General features: G+C 39.3%; 1 pseudogene; it reads left to right on the forward strand.

Annotated features, from left to right (window-relative positions):
- Nucleotides 1–6,555: 6,555 nt before the first annotated feature.
- Nucleotides 6,556–8,769, forward strand: LOC114494927 (annotated as a pseudogene).
- Nucleotides 8,770–9,069: the final 300 nt, after the last annotated feature.

Consider the following 9,069-nt stretch of genomic DNA (forward strand, 5'->3'; position numbering starts at 1 on the left):
CTTCAGTGGTGGCTAACTGATCATGGTGTCCCAGGAATGAACTAGAGAATTGGCCTTCTGGAATAATGCTTGATCTATGTAACAGGAGAAACTCTAGGGCTGGTGCCAGACACCTGACTTTAGTCACCGTAGTAGAGAGTGCTGCCTTTTCACCCAGTTTCCAGACTTAAGTCTGCAAGAGGTCAGCTTCCCTTGAGGGAGGACCCTGCATCACCGGGTCCTTCATAACACTTCAATAAACACTTCAATCTTCCTTCAGCATTCCCTACAGGGACCTGCAGCCATTTACTAGAGTAAGTGGCATTGGGGAAAAGGAAATACCCAGAGCTGCCGGGATTACAAGACACTGGCTCTGAATTGATGCCAGTTCTTTGGGATTCAAAATGCCACTGTGGCCCACCACTCAAAGTAGGAGTATACGGTGGACAGGGGATAGATAGAATCTCAACTCATTTCGAGTCACAGTGGGCCCAGTTGGCTGACGAACTCATCCTGTGGCTATTTTCCTGGTTACTGGAAATTAATTAGAATAGATATACTTGGTAATTGATAGAATCTCCACATTGCCTCTGACCTATGGCGTCATTATGGGGTCACTATGGTAGGCAGGGCCAAGAGAAAGCCTCTAGAACTTCCACCCATTGCCAAGATAATTAAACCAGAAGCAATACTGCATCCCTGGGGGAAATGCAGACATTAATAAGCCCATCAAAGACTTGAAAGAAGCAGGGCTAGTGATTCCCAACCCCTCACATTTAATTCACAAGTTTGGATTGTGCGATAGTCAGGTGGATCTTACACAAATGAGTGTGGACTATTGTAAACTTAATCTGGTGGCGACTGATTACAGCTGCTGTCCACATGTAAGATGTAGTCTCTTTATCGCAATATCTTTTACTGGACCTATGATTCATCTAGAAGTGTGTGTGTGTTTAATTTATAAAAAATATGGAGCCTTAGCCCTGGCTGGCGTAGCTCAGTGGATTGAGCGCGGGCTGCAAACCACAGTGTCACAGGTTCGATTCCCAGCCAGGGTATATGGCTGGGTTGCAGGCCATAACCCTCAGCAACCGCACATTGATGTTTCTCTCTCTCTCTCTTTCTCCCTCCCTTCCCTCTCTAAAAATAAATAAATAAAATCTTAAAAAAATATGGAGCCTTAAAAGTATCTTTTTAAAAAATCCATTTCTGCCACACTCTCCCTCTAGGGAGCCCACCCATGCCTCTCCCTTCCCATCCCCGCCCCGTTGCAGGCAAATTACCTTTGCCTTTCCCTCTCCTAAACTCCAAGGGCCCTTTATCTGCCTCTGTAACTTGCTTCCTGAGCCTACACAGCCCAACTGGCTCACTTCTGCTGTCTCTGTAACTTTCTAAATACACTTTGTCACCCTGGCTGGTGTGGCTCAGTGGATTGAGCTCCAGCCTGCAAACCAAGGGATCATGGCTCGATTCCCAGTCAGGGCACATGCCTGCATTGTGGGCCAGGTACCCAGTGTGGGGTGAGTGAAAGACAACCACACATTGATGTTTCTCTCCCTCTCTGCCTCCCTCCCTCCCCCTCTATCTAAAAATAAATAAACAAAATCTTAAAAATAAATAAATAAAAATAAAAAATAAATACACTTTCTCTTATAATTTTTAAAAAAATCAAGTTCTAATTTAATTGCATTGTGGTTTAAGCATACAGTTTTGTGTGATACCCTTTGCAATTTGTTAAGACTTACTTTATGTCCTAGTATATAGTCAATTTTTGCCATTTTTGTAAATGTACCATTTGTACTTGACAGGAATATGAATTCTCTAATTATTGTATGCAAGATTACTTATTTATGCCCTGGTCAGGTTGGAGAATTGTCCTATGCAACAAATGTTAGGGGTTCGATTCCAGATTGGAGCACATGCCTAGGTTGTGGATTTGATCCCAGTCATGGAGTATAGGGGAGGCAACCAATCAATGTTTCTCTCTCCCATTGTTATTTCTCTCTCAATCTCTCTCACTCTCTTGCCTCCTTTCTCTCTAAAATCAATTAGAAAAATACATATTCTCAGGTGAAGATTTAAAAAAAGATAGCTTATTTATGCAGTGTTAATATATTTCTTAGCAACTCTGCTTGATCTAGAAATATCTGAGATGTATGTTAAAATCTCCCATCGTCATTGGGGATTATACACTTCTTTTAATTCTGTCAGTATTTGATTTTATGTTTATAGGCTATATTACTTTGTAAATACAAGTTAAAAATTATTTACTTTTCCCAGTGAATTATTCATCTATGATTATGTAGAGATTCTCTTCATTTCCAATAATGCTTTCTTTTGGTTAGATTTTCGTCTCACATGTCTTTTCCATCCCTTTATTTTCACTTTTTTGGTGCCTCTGTTTGAAATGCACTGTAGTAAATAGCATACAGTTTGATATTTAAAAATCATCCAATCCAACAATCCTAGGAAAGGTGGGAAATTATACTCACTGTGATTAGTGGTATATTTGAATTTATGATTGGTCTTGTGTGTCATTCTGTGGTTTTCCTACGCTGCTTCTTTCCCCTTTCCTGCTTGCAGTTAGAATGATTGTGTTTTCTTTTTCTCCTTTATTTCCTCTTCTGTGGTTTAGAAGTTATTCTTTCTATTTCTATTCTTTTAGTAAATGTCTTTGATATTTTAACATGCATACTTGATAGTCTAAAGGTGGTTAACTTCTGTACCTTCTTTCAGAACAGTAGTGGCCTCTGATTGCTACAACACTGACCACCTCCCTTCCATCTGGTGGTAAATGCCCAGCCTTCGGTTGGATCTTAGTTTATATGCCCCATATTGATGTTATTGTTATTGCCTTATGCAGTCAACAGCTGTTTAAATGTGCTCAACTCCTCGTTTGTACACTCCGGTCTCTTGTATCAGAGTGTTCAGTGTCCTTCATCCTGAAATACATCCCTGAGGGAACTTTCACTGAGGATGCAAGATAAACTCTGAGTTATTCTTGGAATAAAAATGACTTTATTTCACCCTCATTTTATAGATTTAACTTACTTTATATTTTTAAAATCCAGGATTTTACATGTCTTGGTATTCTGATCTTAAATATTTGTATCTACATTTTAAAAAGATCTTTTGCTCACATAGCCAAATTAACATGAATGAATCTAAGTAAATGAACAATAATTTCTTAATATCATCTGATATTCATTCCATATTCATATTTTCCCAATTATTCCAATAGTGTCTGGTTTTCCAGATCACACCCAATCCAAAACACATATGCATCAGCTTATGGACTGTGTCCCCTAAGTTTCCTTTAATGTCAAACAATCCCTTTTTCCATGACACTGGTTTTCCTGTGGAGTATCCTACCTTCTGGGTCTGACTGCTTCTGTGTGGTGGTGTTTGACATGGTCCTTTTTCCTCTCCATTTCCTTTACACTGTAAGTTAGATGCCAATGCTTGATTAGATGTAATTCAAGCATTATTAGCCAGACCACATCACAGGTGATGTAGTATTCATATCAGAACACAATAATATGTTATCTAAACATTCTTGTATCAATTCTATGCAAGATTGTGCCCTTTGTTAATGGTTTTCAGGAAAATAGATTTCTGTGTAATAGACCCTACTGTGACACAATAAACAAGAGACTGGGGAATGTTGGAAAAAATACATGCTGAGGACAATGGGGCACATAGACACAACTCCTAACCAACATGTAGGAGAGTTTTTCTAGGATACAAACTTTAAAAGTAGCATGGGTGGGTAGGAGGAACTTGCATCTACAACTTTACCACTTGGTACCAAATCACTCTCCATTTAGCCAATTATACCTCCACCAGCACATGTTTTCCCCAATACTTGATATTTTCAGATTAAAAAAATTTCCAAGGTAATTATGTAAAATAATATCTTATTATGGTTTTTAAAAAGTTATTACACACATCATGATATTTCATCTCTAATTCCTGAATATTCACTTTATGAAAATAAGGACATATCCTATTTAACCATAACATCATTATCACTAATGAAATAATTTCTTATACCATCTAATACTCAGTCTTTATCTATGTTTCTCCAATTATCAAACAAAAATTGGAAAGAATTTAGGTAACTCTAAACAGGAGTAGACTGTATACCGCTGGTTTGTTCAAGTCGTCTTCATTCCCGGATGATGGGAGAGCTGGGTGTCATCCTCTAAGTTGCCAGGTATCCCCTCTAAGGACGATGAAAGCCATGTTCCTGTGCTTTCTAATTTCTGTAGTTGAGAAATATGCTACTTGTCCAGCTATTGCTGCTTTGTGGAAAACATTTGTTTTCTTTCTGATTACTGTTCAAATATTCCCCCATCTTTGAGTTCTGTTTCTCTCTGATGTGTCTGGGTGAGGATTCAGTGTATCATTGGATTCATTTCCTGAGACTGAGATTTCTTGTCCAAAATCAGTTCTGGAAGATGATCAACAATGATCTCTTCTCATCATTTCATTATCTGTTGTAAGAGCCTAAAATAGTACCTGGAACACATTAGGGGCTTATAAATAGATGCTGAATACATTTGTAAATAATCAGAATTTTCTCCATTCCCCCTCATTCTCTCTATCCTCTCCTGCCAAATATTTTCAAACATTTGTTAAAACATATTCTATTCACTATGCCTCTTCCTCTCTTTTGCACATTTTTATCTCTTAATTTTTCTGTGCTACTTTTTAAAAATATTTTTTATTTATTAGTTTTAGAGACAGGGGGAGGGAGGAGAAAAGAGAGGGAGAGAAACATCAATTGGTTGCCTCTTGTATGCAACAGGACCAGGTACCAAACCTGCAAACCAGGCATGTGCCCTGACCAGGAATTGAACCAGCAACCTTCCACTTTGCAGATCGATTCCTAACCAACTAAGCCACATCGGTCAGGGCTGAGATACATTTTTTATAATATTGTCAGATTTATCTTCCAGTGCCCAATTCTAACCTCAGCTACTTCTAATCTTTTGTTTAACCCATCTATTGAGTTTATAATAATCATTTGTAATCATTGATACCTGTCTAATCCTTTTTATTGCACCCCATTCACTTTTCTTGCTTTTGATTCTTTGTTTTATGACTTCAGTAATTTTTAACATTTGTATAGCTTGAATCTTGTAACTCCATTATCTGAAGTGGTTGAGGGTCTAATCCTGCTCTTTGTTATGCAGACAAACTCATTTTTGATGGAGTAATTCCCTGTGGGTTTTCTAATTTTGGATGGTGAGTTATGTCAGTGGATTTAGACAGACCTTCGTAGGCTATGTTGAAGATTAGCTGAATTAACCCATAAGAACCTATGTCTCAAATCACAGTGAAAATATATAGAAGGGCAAGAACAGTCTACCAGCTCATGCTATATGTAAAAACAAATAAAATAAAAAACCTACAAGAGTGACATGCTTGAACTATCAAACTCTGGCAAGAATCATACAAGGAAATACTATTAAAAATTCTCTTCTGCCCTGGCTAGAGTGGCTCAGTGGATTGAATGCCAGCCTGTGAACCAAAGGGTGGCTTGTTCAATTCCCAGTCAGGGCACATGCCTGGGTCTCGGCTGGGTTCCCAGTGGGGGTTGCACAAGAAGCAACCACACATTGATGTTTCTCTCCCTTTCCCCCTCCTCCCTTCCCCACTCTCTAAAAATAAACAAACAGAATCTTAAAAACAAAAACAAAAACAAAACCTATCTTCCACAGACCAGACACTTTACTTACATTATCTTCAAACTTCATACAACTGCAAGGGAAGGGACCATCTGTTTCACACAAGAAAACTGCAACAGGATTATTAATCTACAACTAATTTGGGAGCCTCAGCTAACCCAGGTCTGAATGACTGTAAAGCTCATGCCCTTGCAAATTCTCCACATTGTTCTTCAGAACTATTTGGGGGGAAAAAAACACCATCGCTTGGACTATATATGTATTTTTTTTCCCAGTTTTAGTTTTAATTCAGGCCAGTTACCCCCAATGGATCATAAAAATGTGTTAAGTAATTAATGAAAAAGGAAAAAGAGCCCTGGCTGGTGTAGTTCAGTGGATTCAATGCTGGCCTATAAAGCACGGGGTCGCCAGTTCAATTCCCAGTCAGGGCACATGCCTGGGCTGCAGGCCAGGTCCCCAGTGTGGGGTGTGCAAGAGGCAACTACACATTGATGTTTCTCTCCTTCTCTTTTTCTCTCTTTTCCCCTCTAAAAATACATAAATAAAATCATTTTTTTAAAAAGGAAAAAGAATTCATAAAACTATAAAATAACTGCATTTTAATTAGAGAAATTTTTGTTTCCAATTTTTTTCATATTTCCAATTTGGGATTTTTTCTATGTACAAAAAAAGGCAATCACAAGAATCATATTTTTCAGAAATCCCTGCAGGGGTGCCCAACTTTTTGGTGTCTCTGGGCTACACTGGAAGAAGAAGAGTTGTCTTGGACCTCATGTTAAATACACTGCAACACATAATCACAAAAAAATCTCATAATGTTTTAAGTAAATTTACAATTTTGTGTTGGGCCACATTCATAGACATCCTGGGCTGCATGCGGCCCATGGGCCACAGGTTGGACACCCTTCCCCTAGAGTTTCCAGAATCTAATAAATATCTCTGAGAATAGCATTCCAAGTTCACCACAGCAAACCAATGTAGATTCCATGCCTTAATGAGGAGCTTGTGCATGTAGCCTCAATACAATTTTACTCAACAAACCAGAAACAATAAGGCTGATTGGTGGCAATACATTTCAAGAATAAGTCCTGTTACCCAGCCACAGAAAGGCTGCTGGGGTGTGCCTACTGAGCTTGTCCAGGGATGAGTTTCCAGAGACCAGCCAGGGATGTTCAAGAATCGCCAAATATTTAAATATTATCAGCATAAATTGCATTTAGAGTTTGGAGTAAAGAAATCTGATTTTAATAAGGTTGATTCAATTCACTACTTAAAACATATGGTGTGAGCCTGGCCTGCATGCTAAACCCTCCCTGTCCCTAGCTCCCTCAGCCTCTCTGTGGTGGGGCTTAGACCACTGTCTACCTGCCCTTAGCCCACTGTGCTCAGCTCCCACTGGGACCATGCCATCTGAGGTGGCATGGCACCTGCACAGTGAATATGTATTTGGTTTACAACTTGGGACAGTTGAAAGAACACTAGCTTTGCAGTCAGGTCAGACATGTGTCTGTAGCTTACTGGCTTGTATGATTTGGGCTCTTTCAGTCTCACAGGGCAACAAAACCTTATAAGTCCTAAGAAGTATCTGGTGATGAATAGAGACAAGAGCAAATCTTCAGTTTTTAACTGTGTCCATTTTGGTTTTGAGAGTATGCCTAATCAGCTGGTCAACAGATAAACTCAGCAAGGCTTCTGTTTTAATATTCTGTGTTGAGGAGGTTGGAATTGAAAAATCAATGCTAATTGATACGTTGTTTAACACTAATTTTGAAGACCATGAATCCTCACATTTTCATTTTGAAAAAGATTTTATTTAGTTACATTTAGAGAGAGAAGATGGGAGGGAGAAAGAGAGGGAGCGAAACATCGATGCATGGTTGCCTCTTGCATGCCCTGCACTGGGGACCTGGCCCACAACCCAGGCATGTGCCCCAACTGGGAATCAAACTGGTGACCCTTTTCAGGTCGGCACCTGAGCATACCAAAACATACCAGCCAGGTGTGCAAACATGTGGGCAAATCCTCACATTTTCACCCACATGTTAGACTTAAAGCTCAGACATATAAACTCCAAGAAAGAACTGTTTGATTGAAACTGACCATTGTGAATACAGTGGGATTCGATAACCAAATAAACAAAGAGGAGAGCTACCAACCAGTAGTTGACTACATAGATTCTCAGTTTGAGGCCAAGTCCAAAAACTGAAGACTAAGCATCCTCTCTTTAACTACCATGATTCTCATAGCCACATGTGCCTCTTTCATCTCTGAAGACACTTGATTTCTTAACCATGAAGAGCCTTGACAAGGTGAACATTGTACCAGTGATTGCCAAAGCAGACGCAATTTCTAAAACTGGACTACAGAAGTTTAAGATCAAGCTCATGAGTGAACTGGTCAGTTCACTCATTTCATGAGTAAAATGGTGCCCAACTATACCAATTCCCAACAGATGATGAAACTATTGCTAAAAATCAGCGTTTCATTGAACAGACACTTACCATTTGCAGTTGTAGAAAGTATGGGTTATGCACAAGTGGACAATGAAAACCACCGCTACTTTGTAAAGCTCCAGGAATGCTCATTTGTACAAACATGGAGGGTCTGTGAGGACAGACCCACACTAGGCACTGCGAACTGTACAGGTGCTGCAAACAGGAGGAAATGGCCTTTAGGGACATGGGCCCAGAGAGTAAGCTACTCAGTGTTAGAGACTCACAGTGCCAAAGACACAGATTTTATGGGGAATGCCCATCCAGGAAAGGAAGAAGAGATGAAGCAGATGTTTGTACGGGGAGTAAAGGAGAAAGACGCCATACTGAAAGAAGCTGAAAGAGAGGTACAGGCTGAATTTGAACCCCTTAAAGGAGTTCGCCAGGAAGAGACAGTGAAGCTTGAAGAAAAGAGAAGACTTTTGGAAGAAGAAATAGTCTCTTTCTCTAAAAAGAAAGCTACTTCCAAGGTATACCAAAACCAGACCTTTACAACAATTGATGGGAACCTGAAGAACAAGGACCATAAGAACTTCAATTTTATGTAAAAAAAAAAAAGTTTCCAGATAACAGAAGGTCATCTCAAGCAAAAGTTATTAAAATGTTTGAAGTATCTTGCTGTTTTTACTTGCTATATCACTTATTCTGCATTTGGCAAGTGGTCAGTTACTGCCATTCATGGAAAAGTACTTTTAAGTATAAGGTCAATGCATAAGCCAGAGTGGGTGATATAACATATCCATTGTGGTTGGAAGTTTTTAAGGTGCTGGTTTGTCGTGAATCTAGATCATTTCTTCTGCTGCCCACTTATGGTCACTCTACAAAGCATTGTGCCACAGAGCAGTGTCAGAGCCATTGAAAACACCAAACTCGTTCATGTTATGGCTGTCCAATAGCTTTTATAT

Source organism: Phyllostomus discolor, chromosome 4 (assembly GCF_004126475.2).
Source record: "Phyllostomus discolor isolate MPI-MPIP mPhyDis1 chromosome 4, mPhyDis1.pri.v3, whole genome shotgun sequence".
In the NCBI taxonomy this organism is placed as follows: Eukaryota; Metazoa; Chordata; class Mammalia; order Chiroptera; family Phyllostomidae; genus Phyllostomus; species Phyllostomus discolor.